Genomic DNA, 26,069 nt, shown 5'->3' on the forward strand with positions numbered 1-26,069 from the left:
GGACCCTACGGGAGCCTTTCCGCCGCCAAGTAAAGCTTCACCCGGACTCCTACGGGAGCCGGGTTCCGCCGCCAAGGTAAAGCTCCACCCGGACTCCTACGGGAGCCGGGTTCCGCCGCCAAGGTAAAGCTTCACCCGGACTCCTACGGGAGCCGGGTTCCGCCGCCAAGGTAAAGCTTCACCCGGACTCCTACGGGAGCCGGGTTCCGCCGCCAAGGTAAAGCTTCACCCGGACTCCTACGGGAGCCGGGTTCCGCCGCCAGGTAAAGCTTCACCCGGACTCCTACGGGAGCCGGGTTCCGCCGCCAAGGTAAAGCTTCACCCGGACTCCTACGGGAGCCGGGTTCCGCCAAGGTAAAGCTTCACCCGGACTCCTACGGGAGCCGGGTTCCGCCGCCAAGGTAAAGCTTCACCCGGACTCCTACGGGAGCCGGGTTCCGCCGCCAAGGTAAAGCTTCACCCGGACTCCTACGGGAGCCGGGTTCCGCCCCAAGGTAAAGCTTCACCCGGACTCCTACGGGAGCCGGGTTCCGCCGCCAAGGTAAAGCTTCACCCGGACTCCTACGGGAGCCGGGTTCCGCCGCCAAGGTAAAGCTTCACCCGGACTCCTACGGGAGCCGGGTTCCGCCGCCAAGGTAAAGCTTCACCCGGACTCCTACGGGAGCCGGGTTCCGCCGCCAAGGTAAAGCTTCACCCGGACTCCTACGGGAGCCGGGTTCCGCCGCCAAGGTAAAGCTTCACCCGGACTCCTACGGGAGCCGGGTTCCGCCGCCAGGAAAGCTTCACCCGGACTCCTACGGGAGCCGGGTTCCGCCGCCGGTAAAGCTTCACCCGGACTCCTACGGGAGCCGGGTTCCTCCCCAAGAAAGACTTCGCCCGGGCTCCTAAGAAAGCCGGGCTCCATCCGCCACTTCGCCAGCAAGGGTTAAAAACGGTGGCGAGGCTCGGCCACATGACGAGATCGGATGGAAGGGAAGAGCCCTTTCCCACGACGACCTCTAAACAGGCCAAACAACGAGAAAGGGTCAACGAACGACAATATTGGTGCTACGCGCGGACAAGGTAACACAAAATGCTTTTTCTCATTTCCGATATATGTACTACAGGGCCAGGACGGCCAGAAAAAGAGGGACAAAACGACAAGAAAAGAAAAGGGGGGCAGCTACAAAAAGGGGTGACTACAAAAGAACTCTAAGGAGGTCCTGCTCCCTCTAACATAGGGTGATCACCTCCATCCCCGACCAGGACTGCCTCAGGGTCTCCACCGTTCCTCTAGTTCTTCCTTCTTTGCAGCATATCCTGGAGCGCCTGACGAAGTCGCCGGTCTCAGCCTCCGCTTCCCGATGCCACTTCCCAAAACTTCGGACTCCGCCTCTGCTCCGCGACGGCCTTCCGCTCAAGTCCCAGTTGGATTTTACTTGTTGAAGCTCAGCTTCTTCTCCCCAAGGGAGACAGAAATCCCTTCGACAGAGCCTCTCAAGGCTTGGAGCTCTTCGTTATCTTGGGCGTTAGCAAGCTGCGCCCTAGTAACCAACTGCCTCTGGAGACGGACTACCCTCGTCCGCCGCTCGACGGAATCTCCCCTTGTGCTCCTCTACCTGTCGGCGCCAGCTGGCCCGCTGCACATCGTGGCTCATCTCAGCGTCTTGAAGCTGCCTCTGAGGTCGGAAACTTTTGTGACCATATCTGCTATCCCGCGCTGTGAGCCGGATGAGTTTCCTTCCAGCTGGCCGATCCTCCTCTTAGCAGCCGACAGCTCCACTTTAAGGGCGCTGATCCTGGCTTCTTGAGCCCAAGTTCGGTCGCTGGCGCTCTTCGTGCATTCTTCGAGCTCCTTCGCAAAGTTCGCCTTCCTCCGGCTGTAGTCCATGATTGCCTTCACTTGAAGGACTCCTGAAGTGGGCGGCCTCAGCGGCGCCTCGGAGTAGCATTTTTTCGCTTGGCAGAGCTCGCCCTCCGACTTTTTCAACTTCTTCGTCAGGTGGAGGACCTCCTTTTTAGCCGTTGGATAGTTGACTTCAGCGGGACCCCCAGGGCAAGGGAAGTGCTTCGGCAGGATACTGCCATCGGAAGATGCAAACGTCAGAGACCAACTCTTTACAAGAAGAAAGGCAGAAAAGAAGAAGCAGGGGAAGGAAAGGCCATCCACAATAAGAAGTTCGACTTTATTGATTAATTTGAAGACAAGCGGAAAGGAAATATGGCGACAAAAGAAAGATACAAGTCGGAGGTCTCAGACCTCGGGGCAGGGGGTGGAGAGCCGGCCGGGGGGTGCGACTGCGGCAGCGGCGGACGAAGGGGCGGCCTCATCGTCAGACTCCTCCAGAAAGCCGAGTTCAAGGTCGGGTATCTGCAGGCCACCCTCTCTCGTAGAGCTCGAACCCCTTGGTGAAGCCTCCAGGCCGAACTGGACGTTCAGCTCCCTCATCTCCCGGAGGCCTTGAACTCCTCCACCGCAAGGTCCTGGCCTCCGAAACCAGAACCGGAGTTTGCTCGCCAGATGGGCGACCTCAGCCTCCGCCTCCTTGCCGACTCCTCCAGGCTTCGCCTCTCCTCCTCCCGGATTCGTCTTTCCTCTTCCCGGTCTTGTCTCTCTCTCTCCAGGGCCTCCCGGAGGGCGGCCACCTCGGCCGTCTTCGCTTGAAGATGAGCAACCTCGTCTTGGCAGCGCTCCTCCGCCCGAAGAAGATCCCTTCTCGTGCGGCCCCGATGCCTCGACATAGGCGAAGAGCTGGTGCCCGATCTGCAAGGACAAATGGAGAATTACAACAAAGACCGAGCAACTGAGCAAATAAAAATCTGCTTACCTCAAGAAGGACCCCAAGGTGTCCCAGGCCCGCTGCTCGGGATCAGCACGGTCGATCCTCTCCACGACATCGGCAGAATACAACCGTCGAGCAGCCGACGATCAGGCCTTGTCGTTGAAGGGGTTCTCCGATCCCCCCTCGGAGCAGACGGACTCGTCTGCAGCGGCTCGGTGGCTGCTCGGCCTGCGGGCCACCGATTTTCTCCTCCTCCCCGCGGCAGGCCCCCCGCGGGGCGGACCTCCGGAATGGGGACCCCAGTCGGTGGGCTCCCTGAGGGAGCCCGGGGGGCCGCTGGCTCGGCATCCGAAGGAATGTCGATTGCCGGGGTCGCTTGGACGGGCGCGGCCAAGCTCGTCTCCTCCACCCTGGCCCTCTTCGCCGAGCCAGAAGTCGCCGCGCCCTTCCTTTTCTGGGCTCTCATGGCCTTGGCGAGCATCCGTGTGGCTTCGGCGTCTATTGCTAAAAAAAAAAAAAAAAAAAAAAAAAGAGAGAGGAGGAGAAGAAAAGAAGAAGGAAAAAGCAGCACCAATCAGTCCAAAAAAAAAAAAAAAAAAAGAGAAAAAAAAGAAGAAGAAGAAGAAAGAAAAAAGAGGAAAAAGGAGAGAGAAAGAAAGAGAAGAAGAAGAAGACAAGAAAAGGAAAGACGTGTACTTGCTGGATCCTGAGGCACAGGCCGATGTTGAAGAGAAGCTGCTCCCTCAGTAGGTTCGGAAGGGAAGGAGCGGGGTAACTCAGGAGCTTCTGGGGCCTGAAGGTCGTCCTCTCCCAGGCCGGGAGCCCGCGGACGGAATCCCTCAGAGACCCCCAAGGGGGCAGGCCCAATTCCAGGGTCGGGCAGTAAATGAAGAGAAATTTCCCCTTCCAGTTGTGAATCGAAGAAGGGGCGCCCTTCAGCAACCCCTTCTTACCGAACTGGGGGGAGAAGTACCACCAATCCTTCGTGAAGGATGGCGTTTGAAAGTGTAGAAATGTCTGAACAGGAGAGGGAAGGCTGTACCTCGGCTATGTGACAGAGGGAGAGAAACCCTATCAAAAACCTAAAGGAATTCGGGCGACAGAAGCGAGAGAAATGTCTAAGAAACGAAAGAAGGCGGCAACAAAAGCTGGAAGCGGAAGCCGAGTCCGGCACGGAATGCCTCCTGGTACAAACAAAAGCGACCAGGAGGGGGAGCGCTGGCCCGGTCGGAGGGGCCAGGAAGCTCCAGATCGTACTCTGAAGGGACCCCGTACCGAGCCCTTATCAGGAGAAGTTCGTCCGGAGTCGACGAACAAGGAATGGCGCCCGGTGCGAAGACCGGGCGAGCCCCTGCCCCAAACGCGGGTTCGTCCGCAGAGACAGGGGCCTGGGGGTTGAAGCAGAAGAACTCCCAGAACTTACGGGGCAGAAGAATCGGAAGACATTTTTCTTTGGGGGAAAACCTAAAGGGCCCTAGAAAAGCAAGCCGAGAAAGGAGGAGACGCCGGAAGTCAACTTAGGAGAGGACACGAAAGAAGTGGAAGGAGGAGAGACCCTAAGCGGTAAGAAGGAGAAGGTGGGCACTAACCTATCTTGCTCTGGGGCCTGGGAGCGAGAAGCGGAAGGCGCCTACGGCTCGAGAGGACGTTCGCTAGAGCAGACTCTCGGGGAGATGACAGACGCCGGCAAGAAATCAGAAGCGGAGTGGGACGCCTGAAAGGGGGAGGACGGGTTTAAATAGACCCTGGGATCGACGCCATAATGATCTCGAATCCCCCCAGGCCAGTCCGCATCCGACACGTGTCCCACTCCCCATGGCAGACGGCTGAAGGCGGCTGGCGGTTGGCAGGGCCATAATTGCGCCGTACCTAGGCCAGCGTACCTGGGGGTCTTCGAAGCATCCCCTCGTACCGCCCCAATTCGAAAAGACTCCGGCACGCGCTCATTTAATGCCGAAATATCTGGGGCGGCAGGGCGCGGGATTCGAAGGGACGGTTCCGACTGTACTTCTGTGTACTTCCTTCGTTTGAAATTCAAAACTCGGATGTAGGGGACTGGTGTTGGGTATAAAATACCCACAGCCGGAACCCACGGCGGAACCGCCATCAGCAAGTGCAGCTCCGCCCGGACTCCTACGGGAGCCGGGCTCCACCGCCATCAGCAAGTGCAGCTCCGCCCGGACTCCTACGGGAGCCGGGCTCTACCGCCATCAACAAGAACAGCTCCGCCCGGACTCCCACGGGAGCCGGGCCCCGCTCTCAGTATCAACTGCTGGTAAGCTCAATCCGGACTCTTATCAGAGCCGGACTTCACCCTTGACTTTGTTTGCAGCGCAGCTCCGCCCGGACTCCTACGGGAGCCGGGCTCCACCGACGACATCAGCACAGCTCCGCCCGGACTCCTACGGGAGCCGGGCTCCACCGCCATCAGCAAGTGCAGCTCCGCCCGGACTCCTACGGGAGCCGGGCTCCACCGCCATCAGCAAGTATAGCTCCGTCCGGACTCCTACGGGAGCCGGACTCCGCCGCCAACATCAAAACAGCTCCGCCCGGGCTCCTACGGGAGCCGGGCTCCGCTCTCAATATCAATTGTGGGTAAGCTCAATCTGGACTCCTATCAGGGTCGGACTTCACCCTTGACTTTGTTTGCAGCGCAGCTCCCCCGGACTCCTACGGGAGCCGGGCTCCACCACGACATCAGCACAGCTCCGCCCGGACTCCTACGGGAGCCGGGCTCTGCGCCATCAGCACAGCTCCGCCCGGACTTCTACGGGAGCCGGGCTCCGCTCACGACGGCTCCGACCATTGCCGAGCTTCAATCGACAGATCCACGCCCCCTGACAGGACCTCAAAACGGCCGCGACCCTGCTCCACCTCCTGTGGCGGACTCCACGCAGTATCATCATTCCCTGACAAGCCACAGCAGCCATAGCCGCCCTGCTCCACATCCTGTGGCGGACTCCGCACAGCTCCATTATCCCTCTGGCAGGCCACAGTAACGGCCACGAACCTGCTCCACCTCCTGCGACGGATACCATGCGATTCTCCTGACGACGGACGCTGCTCCACCCCTCATAACGGATTCCACGTGGCAAGTCGAGGTGATGCCCACGTGTCTGCTCCATTATCTTTCGCAATCAATTCCCCTGCCGTGGGCGGCCCACTACCAGGCGGTTACACACGTCGCCATCAGTCCGTTGCCTCCCCCGCCTATAAAAGGGGGGACTCAGATACGTTATTTTTTAAGCTCTTTTGCCTTCTCTCAAAACTCTGCTAAATTCTCCGTTCGAGCACTCCATTCTTGTTGAGGCAGAGAACTGACTTGAGCGTCGGAGGGTCTTGCCGGAGCAACCCCACCTCCGGTTTAGACTTCCCTTGCAGGTCCCGGCGGCGACCGCGGCTTCCTCAACTCCAGCTTCTCCGGCGCAGACGGATTTTTGCACCAACAAGACATATTTTGAATCAAAAAAGATAAGTTTTGATACATTTTCTGAATTTGATGCATTTTAAATTTGATACATTCTTATATTTAAATTGATTTTGATGATATTTCTTGATCTTTCCCTTGAGTTCTTTTATATTGTTAAAAAGGGAGAGAGTGATGATGAGTACATGCTTAATTTGCTTGAAAGGCTCTTAATTTGAATGATATACTCATGTGTTTGCTTAAAATGATCACTTTAAAATGAGTAAATGTATATGTATGAAAGTTGGTATCAAATGTATTGAATCTGAAATTTTTAGATAAATTGAAACATTCATGAAATATATATTCATATGTGTTCATCTCATTACTTCATGATTCATATTAGTAAAATAAATTGAAATATATTATTCTTATTTTGTACATATACTCAAAATTTTGCCATCATAAAAAAGATAGAGATTGTTGACCCCATGATATTTTGATGATTATCAAATTTTGAGTAATTATGAATCTAACCATATATTTTAAGAATGAATATAGATTTTTTTAGATGCTTAAATTGAAGAATTCATTCATAAAAAAGATCCCCTCGAGTTGGTAAGCCAAAGCACTTCAAAGAACATATTTTCTCATGTTTGGCCAAGAGGAGTTGACTCATGACGAAGAAGAATCGACTCTGGCGTGTTGTAGTTCTGGCACGCAGATGAGTCGATTCCTTTTTTAGACAAGCCGACTCATTCACAAGACAGAAAGCTGAATTCTACATGTCTGAGATCGAGCTGACTCAAAATAAAAATTGAATAGACTCGAAAATCGAGTCAACTCCAAATGAAAATCAAGTCGGCTTGTGGTTTAAGGCTACATTAATGGCTAGTTTTTATGTACTTGTCCAATGACTAGTTTTTACTTCCAACGGCTATTTCAACTCTTCCAAAGGTCAAAATTTTTTCTCCAGCCACTTTCAAGCTTATTAAAGGCTAGATAATCAATTGAAAAGGAAGTCATGTGGATTAAAAAGAGAAAATCATCATAGCAAATAAAAGTTATTGAATATCATTAAAAAAAGGAGAAAAGAGAAGGATTGAGTGCACAAAATTAAGAGCTTTCAAAGAGAAATCTTCACCACCATCAGCTACATCCTCTCAAGCATCAATTGAAGAGAAGTCAAGCTTCAAAAGAACAATTCCACAGTCACTTCTTCGAGTTTTACAGAGTTTGCATTTTCTAGTTTTATTTGAGCTAAAATTCATATTCTTGTATTTTGTTTCCTTTACAAGTTTCTTTGGGGGAAAAAAATTGATTAAGGCCTATCTAAGCCCGAAATTGGATATTATAGGTTTTGGTTGGTGAGTTCAAAAAATCAACTGTTCGAAAATTGATTGGTGCAAGGTTTTGCTTGGTGATCCTAAAAAATTAACTGAATTTATTTGTGAGCCTAAAAAATAAACACACCGTAATCGGACTGATTATAGTAAAATTTCTAAAAGAAGCTTGGAGAGTGGACGTAGGTATGGGGTTGAACCGAACCACTTTAAAATTACTTGTGTTTGTAGTATGCTTTAACTTCTTGCTTTCCATTCTTGCATTACTTAATTTTAATTTCTCTTTAGCATTGTTTAATTATTGCAAAGCTTATCTTATATCTCAAATCCGCTACTGCATGTATTGATTATCTCTCAAGTAGTTTTGTCAAATTAATTGAGGCACAGTATTGTTTAGAGATTAAGCTTGGTTAAAATTTTTAAAGAATCCAATTCATCCCTCCTCTTGGGTATAGAATTAACTATCCTTTCAATAGTAGAAGAGATAACCTCCAAATTTATCCCTTCTACCAAAAATAATCCAAAAGTATAGAAGGATAATCTTGTGGTAGTTCAAATTGGCCATTGATGTTGTGAACCGTCAAAGTAGACAATTCACTCTCATATGGCCCAAGGAAAAGTGACCACCATGAGTACATTATCATTCACTCATACCTTGCAAAATTTTAATTCAAACATTTTGTTTATGTTTTATGCATTTCAACCTAATAAAGCCATTGGATTCCTTCCACCAAATAGTTTCTGTTGATGCCAAAATTTAGCCTAGCTATTAGCAATCTGGAGAGTGTTGTTCGATCTATGATTGCGAAAAATGATCTGTCTTGGAGAGTTTTGGATCTGTACACATAAAAAAAAAAAAAAAGAACAGATTTATTGGATTGGCTCTGATTGGACTCTTCGATACTTTAGTCAGAATAGATTTTTGAATAACAATAAAAAAATATAGATAATTAGAATAGTGCTATCCTACTCTGGTTGGTGTTTAACCAAGTTGGAGATGCTCTGATTGGTATCTGATTAAGTTGATGATGGTTAGTTTAATTTGGATTTGGTTGGCGTCTACTCGAATTAGAGATGGTCAGATCTCATCAACATCGAGTCGAACTAGAGATGGTCAGATCTCATCAACATCGAGCCAAACTAGAGATGGTCAATTTTAGATTCTGATGCTGGTGGTATCTGGCCGACCTAGAGATGATCGGTCTCGGGTTCCAATCTGACTGGTATTTGATTGATCTAGAGATAGTTGGCCTAGTAACGACGATGCTGTAGTAGATGCAGACAGCAAGACCGGTAAAATTGTGGTAATGATGAAGCAACCTAGGTAAAACGAGATGTCAAGGATGGCAACATCAAGGATGACGAGGCCATTGATGAGAAGGCCCCGGAAGGTTGCGGCCGATGACGGACGGTGGCCTGGGCATCGGTGGAATCGGTGTTCAGGGTCTTGGTCATGTCTTTATTTTTCCTCTCCCGAGTGATTGTCAGTGTTTCCCGAGTGATTGGGAAGTGAGTTCGTCGGCATCGTCAACAAGGGGATGGAGAGTTTCTCTAGGCTTTAGACACTCATGGGCAAGAGAGCTTCAAATGAAGCAGAAGGCCAGGACCAGCACCATCTGAAGATGAGAGGTAAACACCGTGGCTACTTCTTTCTTCTTCTCTTCCTGGCTCCTAATCAATGGATGACAAGAAAACATCACCATTATCGTCGACTGCAAAGCCAGTGACCTGAAACTGATGCCCCTTCATCGTCTCCATGACCTCTCCCTTGCTTAATCCCACATCAAGACGAGGGTATCCATCCCTCCAGACGCAATCCCTCCCTCTGTGAAACGATCCCAAGGAGGAATCCAGGCCAGCGGCCCCACAATGCTGGAGTGCCCGTCAAGAGTCTTCGGCAGAACAAACCGGTTCTTCTTGTCCGGATCCGGGGCCCAAAACCTCACTGCCTTGTCCCTGGAGGACGTTGCGAATCCCAAAATCGACACATATACAGATACCACGAGCGTCGTCTTTTGGGCTAGGAGCTCCGAGCTGAGGTGGTACTCGGCGGTCTCGAGCGCCATAAGTGAAGACCGGATGGGGTCAAGGATGTCTCGCGATCCCCTCCCTCTTGAAATTAATAGGTGTCCATTAAATAGAGTGGACATGGGCGTTGGAGAAATAGAAGGGCGTGGGCGTGGGCGTGGGCGTGGGCGTGGAAGACGGATATGGGTGTGGGCATCGGAGAAATAGAAAGGTCGTCATACCATATCAATTTTGATCCCATAAAAACGAAATAAATACCAAAAACATGGCTTTTATCAGCTGCTTTCAAATTCCAAATATCTCTCTAATATATTATATGCCAAAAATAGTTGTTTGACTGAATGATAAACTTTAATTTTATTCACTAGCCGAAAGGAACCTTACTTTTAGTGATCAGTTCAACCACGAATGGGAGTTGATAGAAGCAATATACATTATACATGTGATTGAAACTTGTAGAACGTTAATTATGGATATCCAGGATCTCCCCAAATAACAATATCCACAATATTGTTCATCATTATAAGGACTGTCGTATGAAAGAACATCTCAATTTATTTATCAGACAAAGGAAAAAAGAAGAATATTAATTTATATTCATTGTTCCTCCTCTTTTGCGGAATCAAAAGAGAGAATGATTAAAATCTTTCAGAAAATAATAGTGTTCTAGACACCTTTAATATTTCTCTTGACGAACATACCTTCTAAGCACAACCTCGAGGGAGCGCTACTATCAAACATAAAATAAATCTACCATGCAAGACCACATATATATCACTTGACTACAAATTGAAAATCCAGTCTTTTTGGCTGCTGATCCAATCACATAAAAATGACTCACATTCCTGAAAGAACACGAACCATTGTACTGCGTGGACGATACATTGCTTCCAGTGGAACGGCCTTTGGCATGGTCAGCCCCGAGCCTTCGGTCATGTCCCCCAGTTCTTCTCCCACTCTCTTCCACTCAAAGCATTGGACCAAGGTCCCAAGTGTAAGCCCAACCTCTTTCATTGCCAGGTCTTCCCCTGGGCACCTCCGCCTTCCCATCCCAAATGGGATCATCAGCTTCCCTTCATCTTTGCCATCCTCAAATCTCTCAGGCTCGAACTTTGCAGGCTCCTCCCATATCTTCGGGTCCCTATGAATGTAGTGTGCATTAACCAATAGCATTGTTCCACGTGGAACATTGAAGCCGCCAACCACACACTCATTCGTTGATTCATGAGGCGCGAGGAGTGGGGCACCAGGGCATATTCGAAGTGTTTCCTTGATGATACACTGAAGGTATGGAAGATTAGGAAGATCCGATTCATGTAGCAGGCGCTCGTTTCCAACGCGCGCATCAATCTCGGTCTGAGCCTTTTTCAATGTCTCTGAATTGTTGAGTAGGAGTGACATTGCCCATTCGATACTATTTGATATGTATCTGTTCCTGCTTGTAATAAGCTCTGGAGGCAGAAATGAAATAAGTCGTTACAATTGTTTTGCATACCGAGACTCAGAAATCAAGCACCTGACAAACTATGAAAAAGCAAACCCGTAAGTGAACCCTTACTCTTATGCATATATGCCCTTAAAAGCTGTCCCCCTTAGAGAGCTTTCTTTCAAATATAGATTTTTTATGAATGCAATTAGCTGTCTTGCAAATATAGGCATCAAAAAATATTGGTGGATGTCTGACCAGGATACCACCTCCCAAGATCCTTTCAGTACCACACGATGCAGCAGGAAGAAAGAAGAAACAAAACAAAAGAAAAACAATCAAAATACGTGGATCAGCCACAAAAGGGCTCGCCTCCACGGGGCATGCAAACTTCACTATGAAAAAAAATTTTACAAGAGGAGATCTCACCCTCAACCCTTGTACACCCAATTCTCTCTCACATGAAGTTCCCCTCACAAAAGCGCTCTCTCTCTTGGAGACCCCCTGAACCCCTGAAGAGCCTGGCGACCGCTGTCCAGGAGCCTCCTGCTCCTTCTCTCACAATGCTCTCGCCTCTCTCTCTCTTCTCGGGTTCGTACGGACTTCGTACGGCGAGAAACCGAACCACTGCCTCTCTGTTTCGTCACAGAACCCTTTTAAAGGGTTAAAAGGGTTTAAACTTGATTAGAGAGGGATTAGGAGTCCTAAACAAAGCCAAAAAACCTCCTGAACCGTCGGATCAAGACCGAGAGCCACCTGGGCCTCCGATCGCGCTCCGGTCCACGGAATAGCGCCGTGGACCGCGAGAAACGCGTGGGAAACGCCCACGCGGTCCACAGGCCGCGCCGTGGACCACCCGGTCCACGGTGGACTGGGGCAAGGGGGCCAGCAGGCCGCTGGCCTGGGCCGGCCCGCGCGCGCGGGCCTGGGCCGTGCCTGCGCACGGGCCTGCGCGCGCTTGGGCTGTGCGCCCGCGCGCGCCCGCCTGGGCCGCGCACCGGCTGGGCCGCGCGTCCGCCTGGGCCGCGCGCCTCGCTGGGCTGCGCAGGCCTGGGTCGCGCGTCCCGTGCGCCGCCGCCTGCGGTCGCGCCGCTGCCGCCCGCCTCTGGTCGCCGACGGTCCTCCGCCGCCTCGATTCTCATGCCGACTTCAAAAGCTCGTATCTCCTCCATCCGAGCTCCGATTCAGGTGATCTTGATCTCGTTGGACTTCGTTTTTCACCGCGAACCTCGCTGTGGGCTCAATGTGGACTGAATCTCGAGGCATCAAATCCTAACAATCTCCACCTCGACTCGATATTCAGCCTCCTCCAAACTCCGAGAGCTTCTGGATCTCCTCGTCCCCATGCCCTGGGGCAATCGCCTGCTGATCATGGATGGGCAAACATGGGAGTCGAGCCAGGCTGCTCGATCCCATCTCCGTCGTATGCTGTGCTCCTCCTGACCTGAGACCTGCTCGGGGCATCATTCTGCGCAATAGGAATCTTACCTTGCGACGTCGCCTCTCGTCCTCCCGAGTCTCCTGTCTCGTGCCCGATCCACCTCCTGGAGCTCCACCTCGCTTTGGGCTCCACCTGGCTCCCGATGCTCCACCTCGCACTGGGCTCCCTGCCAGGTAATAATATCCTCTGCTCCCCTTCTTCCCCTCCACACAATCCTATCGCCGCGTAGCACCCTCAGGATTCCTCCACCAGCTACCGTCCTGTAGCCTCTCGAATCCAGTCTACTAAGTGAGATAAGATTCCGTCTGAAATCGGGTATGTATCGGACCTCCCCCAATCTCCTCACTGCACCGTCATGTGTCCTCCAGCTGACTGTCCCAATGCCTTTGATCGCACAGCTCGATCCATCCGGCAGATATACAGTGCTCTCACTGTTCTCCAGGAGTCAAACTGCTCCTCTCTGCAACATACATGATAGGGGCATGCAGAATCTAATATCCACTGCTGGGAAGAAGTAGATACCTCGTCAGATATCTCCAGGACATCTCCATCTGAATCGCTGCCGGCCGTCGCTACAGCAGCCACTGTCCGATTTTTCAATTGAGGGCAATCTCTGGCTAGATGCCCCAACTCTTCACACCGGTAACACCTGATTTTACTCAAGTCTCTCCTGGACTTAGACCGCCCTCGTTGCGATCTCCTGTCGCTCCGTCTACCACCTCCTGCTCCTCCAGAAGCCACCAAAGCTGAGCTACCGCCACCTGAGCTCGAAGCTGGGTTCTCTCTCCTGAGAACCTCGTTCTGGAGTATCGCTGCGGTGACATCGTCCATCTTGATAGTGCTCTTCCCCACTAGAAGAGCAGTCACCAAGGACTCGTACGAAGGGGGAAGCGACGCCAGCAAAACCAACGCCCTGGTCTTCTCCTCAACGTTCTCGCCAACGCTGAGAAGGTCGGTGAGGATCTTCTGGAAGTGGCTCAAATGCTCCTGCACGCTCTGTCCCTCAGTCATCCGCAGTTGGTAAAACTACCTCCAGAGGAAAAGAGTGTTGGTGAGAGACTTCGCCATGTACAACTCCTCGAGCTTCGACCACAGCACCGTCGGGGACGTCTTGCTCAGCACATAGATCACCACCTCATCCGTCAGGTACATGCGGATGGTACTCACCGCCTGCATCTGTATCCGTTTCCAATCCCGCACCTTCATGGTGGTCGGCTTCTCATCGCACAAGAGAGCATCAATCAACCCCTGTTGGATGAGCATGTCTTTCACCCTTGCCTGCCACAAGGAGAAATTGCTCTTACCATCGAACTTGTTGATCTCCATCTTGATTGTTCCTGTTTTCTCCATCTTCAGTCTTGCTCACCACCGCTGTAATCTGTGTCCTTGTACTGCCTTCTCTGATACCACTTGTTGGGTGGATGTCTGGCCAGGATACCACCTCCCAAGATCCTTTCAGTACCACGCGATGCAGCAGGAAGAAAGAAAAAACAAAATAAAAGAAAAACAATCAAAATACATGGATCAGCCACAAAAGGGCTCGCCTCCACGGGGCATGCAAACTTCACTATGAAAAGAAAATTTTACAAGAGGAGACCTCACCCTCAACCCTTGTACACCCAATTCTCTCTCACATGAAGTTCCCCTCACAAAAGTGCTCTCTCTCTTGGAGACCCCCCTGAACCCCTGAAGAGCCTGGCGACCGTTGTCCAGGAGCCTCCTGCTCCTTCTCTCACAGTGCTCTCACCTCTCTCTCTCTCTTCTCGGGTTCGTACAGACTTCATACGGCGAGAAACCGAACCACTGCCTCTCTGTTTCGTCACAGGACCCTTTTAAAGGGTTAAACAGGGTTTAAACTTGATTAGAGAGAGATTAGGAGTCCTAAACAAAGCCAAAAAATCCTCTGAACCGTCGGATCAAGACCGGAAGCCACCTGGGCCGTCGAATCGCGCTCCGGTCCACGGAATAGTGTCGTGGACCGCGAGAAACGCGTGGGAAACGCCCACGCAGTCCACAGGCCGCGCCGTGGACCACCCGATCCACGGTGAACTGGGGCAAGGGGGCCAGCAGGCCGCTGGCCTGGGCCGGCCCGCGCGCGCGGGCCTGGGCCGCACCTGCGCATGCGCCCGCGCGCCTGGCCGCGCGCCCGCCGCCTGGGCCGCACGCCCGGTTGGGCCGCGCGCCCGCCTGGGCCGCGCGCCCCGCTGGGCTGCGCAGGCCTGGGTCGCGCGTCCCGCGCACCGCCGCCTGCGGCCGCGCCGCTGCCGCCCGCCGCCGGTCGCCGGCGGTCCTCCGCCGCCTCGATTCTCGTGCCGACTTCAAAAGCTCGTATCTCTTCCATCCGAGCTCCGATTCAGGTGATCTTGGTCTCGTTGGACTCCATTTTTCACCGCGAACCTCGCTGTGGGCTCAATATGGGCTAAATCTCGAGGCGTCAAATCCTAACAAAAAAGAACAACGAAAGCAGTAAATGAAAGTGGGAATGCATTTATGTGCTATAAATAAAAAAGAAACTTTATCATGTACGTCTGCATATATGAATTATTTCATATATCCCCTTCATTTTATTTTATTTTATAGCAATGCACTTCTGTCAAAGTTTTTGCTATTAACATCAATAGATGAAAAAGCGTAATAGACGTTTAGATTGGTCACTTATTCATATTGATAGCCAGAAGGCAGTGCTGGCATGATCGCATCCAGCACTACCTTCTTTGTTTCTTCTCATTGGTCTTTTTCCTTTGTTTTTCTAGGGAACCGACTCTATTACTTTCTTCTAAATCCATCTTAGCTAGAAGAGCAGAGCTAGACCCCTTTTTCTCTGCTCTGTGCTTTTTCTTTGGACATGCATTTTTCTTAATAACATCTGGGTGGAAATTTGCCTCCCCTTTCCATCCAAAAAAGATAGCCAGAAGGCTAATTAATGAGAGTACTGTTTCAAAAGCAGAAAGAAATAAAGCATACATATCTAAATAATAATTTTAGACCAATAGCAGTATACCAAGCATAAATATTACGCATTTGAAATTGATTTAAAAAATTATAATTTTCATCTTGTCTTTCCTCCTGGAATAATAATACCTACACGAGATGGTCCTGGTCACCATCCACACAAACAAAGAGAGAGAGAGAGAGAGAAGATTTATTTTCTTATGCCTTCTTACCGTCATAAGCCCTTTGATTGCTTGGTCGGTATAGTTCTTCGGATCCGTCAGCTGATGAGCAATCATAGCTGTCTTTTTCTTTCTCTCTCCTCCTTCTTCTTCACATTCCTTTCTTTCCTTATCTATCAGTCTCTGCATGAACTCACTCCTCATCTTCTCCAACCTTACCAACTTCTTCTTCGTGTTGTAATCAAACCATCTTAACACGGACAAGAAATCCCATAATTGCGTTGCACCACCAAGCATAAAGGTTTTCTCCACTACCTCCTTAAATTGCCTCGCCTCCTCTGGGACCTCCACCTCCTCGCCGTAATACCCCTTCCCAGCAATCACCGTCATCATGATGTTCAACACCAACTCGAAAAGCCTCGACTTCAACTCCACCTTCACAAACCCTCCACTCCAGCCGTACACTTTTGGAAGAGCTGGCGGATCAGGAGTCGTATCTCCGCAGCCGAAGGAGGAGAGAAGGCAGTGGTTGGTGTTGAAATTACGTGGTATTTCGAAAGGCATGAAGATCAAGTCAGTCCTATACCTGTTTCTAGTTTCTTTCTGATTTTCAGCTGATTTTTTGGTCATGTTTGCTGTTCTGTTAAAGGTTTTCCTTTCATCTGATTCTAACCAGATTTTTAGCAACTTTACCAATGTCCTCTTACTTAAGTGGTCTAAAAATTCTACCCCACTTAGCCCCCTCAAAAACCAACTAGCAAATTTTTCTCCTCAATTTTTTCTCAATAACAAATAGCTTTTATATATATATTTTTTCACCTGGTTGCAGTCTTATACGAGGAAAAAAAAATCTTCTTAAGCTTTTCTTGCTGGGTTTATTCTTATCTTTATTTTTGCTACTCCTGCTTCCTCACTTGCGAGTGTACACAATTGGGAAGGCCTTTGTATCCTGGGGATAGCTGTCAAAATACCTTCTACACTCAAGAGAGACGGAATCTATCCTTTAAGATAGTGTTTCACGCCTCAAGCAAACACCGTAGTTACAATCCTACTACTTCATTGTTTTTACAATCTAAAGGATAGAGATGGATCCCACTGCTACTAGTACCATGGCCATTAGTTCCTCCAATGCTACATCTGCTGCTGTTGGAATGTCTGCCATGCCGTTGCTTCCTACCATACCTCTCACTGCACATAAGAGTTCCCAGACACCTCCAAAATTGAAGTGTTTTGTGGCAACAACTTTAGAAGATGGCAAGAGCGCATCCTCTCAGCTCTTGATATGTACAATGTTGACTTTGCTCTAACTCAAGCAAAGTCTGAAGAAGGAACACCTGACTATACCAGTAACATAGAGATCTAGAAGCATGCAAATAAAGTATGTAAAAAACTATTCTTAGTATCTTATCAAATGATTTGTTCGATGTATATTGTCCCTACAAAGAAGCAAAGCAAATATGGGAGTCCATGAACAAGAAGTACACTGCTGAAGACATTGGCCAACAAAGATTGGTGATAGGAAATTATGCTCGCTGGCATATGATTGAAGACAAGGATATAAAGACACAGATTAACGAGTAGCACAAGTTGATAGATGACTTGAAGTCGAAAACATTGAGCTGTCAGAAATTTTATAGCTGGGATGCTGATCGAAAAGCTACCCGACTCCTGGAGTGACTACAAGCAACAACTCAAGCACAAGAACAAGGAGATGTCGCTGGAAGATCTGATTGTACACATCATCATCGAAGATAGGAATATAAAGCAAGTGGAGGCCACAAGGACCAAGGAGGTGATCTCAAAAGCCAATCTGGTACAAGACAAGTCGAATAAGCATAAAAGGTATGGACACTCTAAAATTGATTATAAACCCAAACCCAATAACCCTACCTTCAAAAAGAAAGGATATTGTTTTGTTTGTGGCAAGCTAGGGCACCATGCACCTCAGTGTAGGAAGAGAGTAAAACATGACAATCCGGCTAAGCCAAATGCAAATTTGGTTCAAGCATATGACAATGACATTATTGCTGCGGTCATTTCTCAAGTGAACATGGTAGCAACTATGAAAGATTGGGTGGTGGGCTCTGGTACCACCAAGTATATCTGTACAAACAGAAATGCCTTTACCTCCGACACACCAGTAAGGGAAGGAAAAAAACTGTTTACTTAGGTGACTCAAGATCTACCCAAGTTCTTGGAAAAGGAAAAGTTCTTCTCAAGCTCACCTCAGGCAAGACATTGGCATTGAATAAAGTGCTCCATGTTCCTACCATAAGAGCGAACCTGGTTTCTGTGGCCCTACAGGGAAAGATTGGGGTAAAAGTGTCATTCGAATCGATAAGATAGTAATGACAAAGAATAATGTTTTTGTGGGTAAGGGATATTATAATCAGGGACTCTTTGTACTTAATATTGCTGAAGTAATGAATGAAAATGCATGTACTTCTTCTGTTTATATGCTTGATGATGTTAATTTGTGGCATGGTAGACTTGGGCATGTTAGCATATCATATATTAAAAAAATGCAATCTCTAGGATTAATTTCTGACATTGGTAATGCTTGCATAAGCAAATATGAAATTTGTGCTAAAACCAAATCAACTAGAAAAACTTGTGCATCTGTGGAAAGAGAATCTGAACTTTTAGAATTAATTCATACTGATTTAGGTGATTTAAAACAAACTATGACTAGAATGGAAAGAGATATTATATCACTTTTATTGATGATTATTCAAAGTATACTAAGGTTTATTTATCGAGGAATAAAGATGAGGCCTTTAGTATGTTTCTATTATATAAAGCTGAAGTAGAAAATAATTAAGTAAAAAGATTAAAAGTATTAGATCAGATAGAGGTGGGGAATATATTTTGTCTAATGATTTTTGTGAGAAGAAAGGTATAATTCATGAGGTTACACCTCCTTATTCTCCTGAATCAAATGGAGTAGCAGAAAGAAAATAGAATACTAAAAGAAATGATGAACTCTATGCTTGTTAGTTCACATGAACCTGATAACCTTTGGAGTGAAGCCATCTTATCTGCTTGTCATATTCAAAACAAGATTCCATATAAAAAGTCTGGTAAGACACCTTTTGAATTATGGAAGGGTTATACCTTTAACTTGAAATATTTGAAATTATGGGGGTGTCTTGCAAAAGTGTTGTTACCTGAACCTAAAAAAAGAAAAATAGGATCTAAAACTTTAGATTGCATGTTTATTGGATATGCTGATCATAGTGCAACATACAGGTTTCTTGTTTTGAAAAGTGATGTGCTTGAGTGTAACACTATAGTTGAAACAAAGAATGCTGAATTCTTTGAAAATATATTTCTTTTAAAATCTAAGAAAATAACTCTTGGGCTTTCTGAAAATGTTGACTTTGGAAACTCAGATTTAGGTTTAAGAAGGAGCAAAAGACCTAGAAAGAAAAATTTATTTGGAAATGATTTTTATACCTATCTTGTTGATAATGATCCTATGTCTTTTTCTGAAGCTATCTCCTTCCCTGATAGTCATTTTTGGAAAGAAGCTATCAAAAATGAACTTGATTCAATTTTGCATAATCAAATTTGAGAACTAGTTGATTTACCTCTTGGAGCAAAATTATTAGGTGTAAATAGATTTTTAAAAAAAATTTAATCCTAATGGTTCTATTGATAAATACAAAGTCAGACTTATTGCCAAGGGTTTTAATCCAAAATCAAATATTGATTATTTTGATACTTTTGCACTAGTGATCAGAATTTCTTCAATTCATATTTTGATTGCTTTAGCTTTCATTTATAATCTTGTGTTTCACCAAATGGATGTCAAAACCATTTTTTTAAATGGTGATTTAGAAGAAGAAATTTATATGGTTCAACCTGAGGGTTGTGTTGTTCCTGGTAATGAAAACAAGGTATGCAAATTGAGAAAATCTTTATATGATTTAAAATAAGCTCCAAAATAATGGCATGAGAAATTTGATAAAGTTTTAATAGATATTGAATTTTTTCTATTGGAGTAGATAAATGTGTGCATACCAAGACTATTGATAATGACTGTGTGATTATTAATTTGTATGTGGATGACATGCTTATTTTTGAAATTGATCTCAAAATTGTGAAAGAAAAAAAAGATTTCTTAACCTTCCAATTTGACATGAAAGATATGGGAGAAGCCAATGTGATTTTGGGTGTTAAAATCATAAGAGATATGAATGGCCTGATATTAACACAAGAACATTATGTTGAGAGGCTACTTAAAAGGTTTGGTCACTTTGATGACACACTTGTTTGTACTCCTTATGATGCTAACACTCAATTAAAAAAGAATAGAGGTGATAGTGTGGCTCAGTCTGAATATGCTCAGATTATTGAGAGTCTGATACATTTAATGAACTATACACGACCTGATATAGCTTATACAGTATGTAGATTGAGCAGATATACTCAAAATCCAATCATGATCATTGGACTACCTTAGTCAGGCTAATGAAATATTTGAGATACCATGAACTATGATATTTTGTATAGTGATTTTTCACTGTATTAGAAGGATACAGTGATGCTAATTGGATCTCTGATTCAGATGAGATAAAATTCACTAGTGGATATGTGTTCACCCTTAGTGGGGTTGTAGTAACTTGAAAATCAGTCAAACAAACTATCATTGCTAAATCACTATGAAATCAGAGTTTGTAGCCTTTGAGTTGGCTGGAAATGAGGTTGAGTGGTTGAAAAATTCTTAGCCGATATTCCGTTGGATACAAAACCAACACCTTCTGTGTCTATGCATAGTGATTGTCAGGCTGCAATAGCCATTGCAAAAAATAAAACATATAATAGCAAAGATAGACACATTCATTTAAGACATAATATAGTAAAGCAGCTGCTTAAGGATGGAACTATATCCATCGATTATGTCAAGTCAGAGATGAATTTAGCCGATCCACTGACTAAACCATTGGGAAGAAAATTCAGAAACAAAACATCGAGGGGAATGGGACTAAAACTAACTTTAAAAAATCAACAATGATGGTAACCCAACCTATGTGATTGGTGATCCTATGAAGTAGGTTCATATGGGTAATAACAAATCATTTGCTGATCAAAAAAAGTACTATTAATATTTTTCTCTTCCTATGGTGTGGATAGTGTAAACTGCAATTAATGAGAGGTTGAGTTAAGCTCTTAATGAATTCCATATCCCTTATGGGTGGTGTATTGAATTGCAGTGTACACTTGATGGAATCACCTATGTGAGCGTGGAGTGGGGCCGCTCCTATGAGAATCTTTGGTAAGATCTCTAGAGCACTCATGAATAACCAGGCATGCGCATGGCCTATTAGTGCAAACCCGCGATGAGTAGCAGAAATTGTAGGGGTGTAGTGTGATTGATGAAACTTATAATTTACTCTAAGATTTTTGGTTCATAGAAGTTATAAATTTCACCAATAATCCTGTAAATTATAATTCATTCTTTCTAGGATTGGTTCATAGCTCAAAAGGTACCAGTATCGATGCATTACACTTAATTGAGTTAACCAGCATTTGTTTGCTTATTTTCTTAGCCTTTTGAAATATGTGGAGGATTGTTAGAATTACGTGGTATTTCAAAAGGCATGAAGACCAAGTTAGCTCTATACCTGTTTTCAGTTTGTTCCTGATTTTCAGCTAATTTTTTGGTCGTATTTGCTATTTTGTTAAAGGTTTGCTTTCACCTAATTCTAGCTAGATTTTCAGCAACTTTACCAACGTTCTCTCACCTAAGTGGCCAAAAAATTCTACCCTACAGCCCCCTCAAAAACCAACCAGCAGATTTTTCTCCTCAACTTTTTCTCAATAACAAATAGATTATATATATATATATATATATATCTTTTCACCTGGTTGCAGTCTTGTAGGAGAAAAAAAAAATCTTCTTCACTTCAAGCATTTCTTGCTAGGTTTATTCTTGTCTTTATTTTTGCTACTTCTGCTTTCTCACTTGTGAGTGCACACAATTGGAAAGGCCTGTTGTATCCTGGGGGATAGCCATCAAAATACCTTCTGCATCCAAGAGGAATGGAATCTATCCTTTAGGATAGTGTTTCACGCCTCAGACAAATACCGTAGTTACAACCTACCACTTCATTGTTTTTATAGTTGGAGAGGATATCAATGGTGGCGATGCAGTGGAGATCGCGCCAATAGGACCTGTATCCGAAGAACCAAGAGTGGTGTTACTATTGTTGATGTGCTTTGACTAGGGGAGGTGGGGGCGGTTGGCGAAAGTAATATCGTTGGTCGTGAAGCACTCTTGGGTGATAGAGGCAGAGGAAACAACGAGGACCGGGGGGAGCCAAAATGGAGGAGGAGAAGAGAGCCATAACGATCAGCAACTCTAGCGAGGGCACGGTGGAGGGGATTCTGGAACAGATAAAGGTGACCTATGAAGGGGAGCGATGGAGGGCTTGGAGGGAAGTTCTTCCTGTTCTTTGGGAACAATAGAAGTTTGACGAAGAGAAGGAGAGCAAGGGTGAGGGAGATGCAGGACAGTGCTCCCATGGCAACGACAACAGTTAAGAGGGACTATAAGAGCAAATTATTTTTCTCGTACAGATATCAAGTAACTGTACTGTGCTGATTGAGAACAGGTGGGTGAACCTGATGATATGAGCTTACATGTATATAGCAGTTTGTTGGGAGAAAATTCCAAGGGGCTAATCCTGTCGCGTTGTCAGGATTGAGTTATTTTCTACATGCAAACGGCAGCATATTCGCAGACCTGTGGTAACCAGCGTGATTAAAATGGACGATTTAGCACCACGATATATTAGTGTGACACGATCTCTTGTGCAATGGAGCTTGGAGGTGTGATCACGTGATGAGCAATTAGCGAGTCCACGTGGTTTGGGATGTCTTACCTGCAAACGTTGACAGCTGACACGGCTACTTTGGTGGCCCTGCCAACGTGCTTAATCGGTCGGATCGACAAGATTGGCTGATGGGAGGTGATTAGGTGGATGATAGATTAATGTGACGCAATCAGTTATGCAAGTAGTTGGATCAATGTCTTAGTGGTGTCCTGGAACGTGACGGAACCGGCACATAGTAATAGGTTCTAGGCCACGATTTACCTTGTATGTCTGTCGACTAGAAAAACATCTAATGCAAGGTTCAAGGCTACAATTCAATGTGGCTTTAAATCACAAACACTAGGTTGGAGTGGCTGGATTGAAAACTAGCTCTAGAAGTACCATTCCAAGCTTAACCCAGATCTGGATACTGTTTGGAGATTAGCCTGGTCTAACTAGAATGATTCTCTCTTTGCAATTCAGATTTGTCGGTACGTGGGTACAAAGGATTTTCTATTTAACAAGATGCTACTTGAGGATCTTAACACCAGTGCATGAAGATCACTATAGGAAAAAGGTCATGGCCACCTCTAATCAGCCGATGCTAGGAGAAAACATAGGCAGCTCGTCGGATGTGCCAAAACTTTGTAACACTTTCTATAAACATCAACAAGCTAATTGACGATATGATGATAGCAAATTTATTAATGTCTCTCCTTCGATGTTTTCTTGATTAGTGTCTTCAAATGGCTTGAATAATACAATGCTTTCAATTGCCATTAACAAGATAATGCTAACAAGCATCAGCCAAACAATTATCTTCTACCCTGATTAACCCACCCTACATCTCCCCTCCACCTCATGGAGCAGCACCCCAATCTGTCCTAAATGCCTAATTTCCTCCTCCTCCCCGAATATCTACCGTTTGTCTCACCATATTCCTCTCTTCTGTTTCTCTTCTAACCTCCTCTATCGAAGATGCTTGCATCTTAATCCTTCTCCTCCTCTACTGATCTCCTCTACTAGCCTCCTTGTCCTCCATCAACTCCTCCTCCTTCTCCTCCTCCTCCTCTTCCTCTAACCTCCTTTGCTAGGGATGCTTGCGTCTTTTCATCCTCCTCTACCAAACTCTTCTGCTAGTCTCCTTGTATTCTTTTTCCGACTTCCTCCTCCCACTCCCTACCACTCTCTCTCTCCCTCCCTCTAGCTCCCTCTCTCTCCTCTTCTCTTCCTTCCAAATTCTTTTCCTCCAAACCATAGACTACCCTCTTCCCCGATAACACATTAGCTCCAAGATCATTGAATCAGTGAAGCAAATATCTATTCTTACTAGACTTATAAAACCCTCTATCCTCTCACTATATTATCACAATTATGTATTTTTTATAATCTTTATTTATGACCATAATGCTCTTTGTTGCAGCACATTAAAGATCTGACACAAAAAAGGTTTTCATCGGCTCTTGATAATTCATCTCTGACTAAGATGTCCTTAGGTTCTGTTAACATTATCCACCAAAACACTTTAATCAGATGTCCTTCAAAACTACATCATGATTTTTAACACTAAAAGGTTCTTAACATTATTGACACTTTAATATTGGTTGTTATAGCAAATTTCTTGTGCCATGAATGTCTACTACATGGATATTTGCCAACTTAAAACTTATGAAAAGATGCCAAGTTTGTTCTGCCATCTTACATTTGTATATTTTGATTTTAGTCATATTTCTTCTGTCCATGTGTGTCTTGGCATGTATATATATTTGTTGAGAAACTCATAGCTAACATTTTGCAGCAATCATATTAACTTATTACTATTAGAATCTAACTGGCTGCACAATCTAGCAACATGGAAATTGAGAAAACTGTGATGCAAACATTTTGCACACACAATCATATTGACTATTAATATTAACTATTGTTTAAGTTTAAACTCAGGGATGATATCTCTGTCAACTTCTTGGAACTCTTTTATCTCAAGCTAATAATCTAATATGTCTATCTACCCCTCTCCAATCTTCCTATCTATTGGTTTGGTATATAATTTTTCTGCTCCTCTTTCTTTTTCATTTTTTAGATTTTTGAAGATCTATGGGAACATGTATTTAGTCCTATATCAATTATTTATTGAAAATATCTTAGGTATTTATATAGAACTAAGAAATTCAAATAATATTTTCTAAACTATTTTTTTAGGTGAAGTTTTGGAATATCACAAATGATATCAGAGTTAACCCAGCCTATAGCATATGTGGACTAGGAGATATTGGAGTACTGATTCACTGTGGTCAATCATAAATTGATCATGGTGTATATGAATGCATGCATAGATTGAATCTCTAACTTGATGTACAGTGATTCGAGTGGTATTTCATCCCTAACCATAACTCATCCGTTGATTCTTCAATATCAGTCGGTTGGGATCTCCACTTTTCATTCAAGTTTGGAAAAAGCATGTGAGGATCCATGCGGACGTATATTTAGTCCCACATTACTCATTCATTGAGAAGATCTTAAGTACTTATATAGGCCAAGGAATCCAAGTAACATCTTTCGGCTAACCTTTTTGAGTGAGGTCCTAAGTTGTTACATAGATATTACTTGCACTCTTTACATTGCTACTTGGTTGTCCACAAAAATTTACATCTAGATCAAAACAAAAGATATCATAGGAGAAGAAAAATCCAATGTTTTCATATTACCAACTTGTGTGACATTTAGGTCTAAATAATTAAGAGAATGTATGTGATGTCCCTTATAGTGTGTATTTGACATGAGGATGACTTTTGCTAGTTTCAGTCATCATTATTGAATAGGGAGAGGGAAAAAAAAATATGAGGGTGACCTGAAAGTCCTATAACTTGGTGAGGCTTTGGAGCTCAACATTAGAGCCATGTGGATCTCTTAATCAAAAACCAATTACTAATCTCAATGCATCCCCTTTCTTAACTGCAACTGTTTGATGACGAATGATGAATAGAAATATGGACTGGAATCCTTTTTTAAGCAAGCTATTTCTAGAAACTATGCAATTAAAGCTTGGTCATTCATAAATACAACCTTGTCATGAAGCAATGTAACAGTTAGTCCAAAACCAAATAAATTAACATGCAAATTTTAAAAAATAATTTAAGTACACTTGATGTGATATATATCTAATTAATCGCTTCGTTAAAAAAAAATTAAATGGAGGAGGGAAGCATATACTTTCAAGCAGAATTCATTCCATTTGCTTTTTTTGAATTATGTGGAGCCTGAAGTACATTAGATAAAACCAAAATAACAATAATAATAATTATGATAATAGTCAGTGGTTTGTCACTTTATCTTTCTACTTAAAAACCATATCTTCGATGTCGGATCATGTTAATCATGTTGTTCCAATTTGACAGAATAAATTATCATATTTATCGGAATTGGTTTTTTACTAATTGTCATGATAATGATGTTATGCGAGAGACTAAAAAAGATACACCCATCCAGCCCTCATGCAAACATCTGAGTGCATTCTGACACGCCTTCTAGTTATCACACATGTGCTCTAGCAAACTAGCACATTACATCTCCATCTTAAGGAATTATTCGGAGACCATGAATCAAAGATTGGATCTAGGATGGGAGAAGTGTACTCGACATCTACATTTCAGTGCAAATGTCCCAGAAAATAGTCCAAACAATAAGACCATGATTGTTGTGAATAAGAACCTCACTAAAGTGCATGGAGGATTC

The 26,069-nt window shown here is 45.4% G+C and overlaps 1 pseudogene; it reads right to left on the minus strand.

Moving 5' to 3' along the window:
- Nucleotides 1–10,376: 10,376 nt before the first annotated feature.
- LOC105034034 (cytochrome P450 81Q32-like) lies at nucleotides 10,377–22,047 on the minus strand (annotated as a pseudogene).
- Between the last annotated feature and the right edge of the window lie 4,022 nt (nucleotides 22,048–26,069).

The sequence above is a fragment of the Elaeis guineensis genome, chromosome 2 (genome assembly GCF_000442705.2).
Source record: "Elaeis guineensis isolate ETL-2024a chromosome 2, EG11, whole genome shotgun sequence".
NCBI classification, from domain to species: Eukaryota; Viridiplantae; Streptophyta; class Magnoliopsida; order Arecales; family Arecaceae; genus Elaeis; species Elaeis guineensis.